This window comes from Elaeis guineensis, chromosome 6 (assembly GCF_000442705.2).
Source record: "Elaeis guineensis isolate ETL-2024a chromosome 6, EG11, whole genome shotgun sequence".
In the NCBI taxonomy this organism is placed as follows: domain Eukaryota; kingdom Viridiplantae; phylum Streptophyta; class Magnoliopsida; order Arecales; family Arecaceae; genus Elaeis; species Elaeis guineensis.
In genome coordinates this window covers 17,832,063-17,833,321 of record NC_025998.2, presented here as the reverse complement: position 1 = coordinate 17,833,321, position 1,259 = coordinate 17,832,063, and positions in this window count along the sequence as shown.

Below are 1,259 nucleotides of genomic sequence, written 5' to 3'. Positions count from 1 at the left end.
CTACATCATATACTTGGAGAACCATGGGGAGATGCTGCCTAAATTTTTATGAAAATGAGATGAAATATCACAATAATAATAATGAGATTATTACTTTTCTGAAAGGGATAGGATCACACCTGTTAGTAATGATTTGAAAAGATAGGATCATATATTTTGTATCAAGTGATCCGGATCTGGATCCGAATCGAAATTTTAGCTAGAATTCGGAACGCGATTTAGTCCGAAATTCAGATCGAAATCCAGAATATCACTAAACTTTATTTTGATTGTTAATAATTTTATATTTGTTGTTAGATGAATATCAACAAAAGTTGGATGAATGCTAGAGGTATTTTTTTACCTGAATATCGAAAAAGAGTTCGAGATTTCATTAACTTTGCACGGTATAAAGCTGACAGTGCTAGTCGGATAAAGTGTCCATACAAAAGATATTCAATTTGATATATCATCACATAACACTTGTTGAGAGCATCTGCTATAATATTGTATGGATAAGAAGTATACTTGTTGGATATAGCATGGGGAGGGTGATTCGAATGAAGTGGTGTACGATGATGACGATACTGAAGATGATAGTACTGATGGTGCTGGACCTATCGAACATAGTAGTATTAGAAAATTGTTAGATGATTTACATCAAAGTGCTTGTTCAAATATACATATGAATACTGCTGCATCTGAAAGCAATTCTGATCATGAGCATAATATCGGCTTGAGGTAGAAGGATTTCTGAATAATTTGCAAAGCTTGTAAGGAATTCACGAGAGCCACTCTATCCAAATTGTACAAAATTTTTCAAGTTAGAGTTTTTGATAAAATTACTTCATATTAAAATCGTGAACCGTTGGAGTTAGAAGTCATTTGACCAAATTTTAACATTGATTAAAGCAGCTCTACCCAATGGAGAAGGACTTTCGAAATCATATTCTGAAGCAAAAATATACATGCGAGAAATGGGACTTGGCTATACTCCTATACATGCCTGCAAAAATAACTGCATATTATTTTATAAGGATAACGAACAAGTAACTGAATGTTCAAAATGTGGTGAGCCTAGATACAAAATCGATAATAGGAAAGCAAAAAAGATACCTCAAAAAATTTTGAGATATTTTTCATTGATTTCAAGACTTCAAAGGTTGTATATGTCCACAAAGACAGCTAAAGAAATGAGATGGTATTATGAGCAGCAAATTTTGGAGGAGAACATACTTAGCCACCTGGCCGACTCTTTAGTGTGGAAAGACTTCGATGCA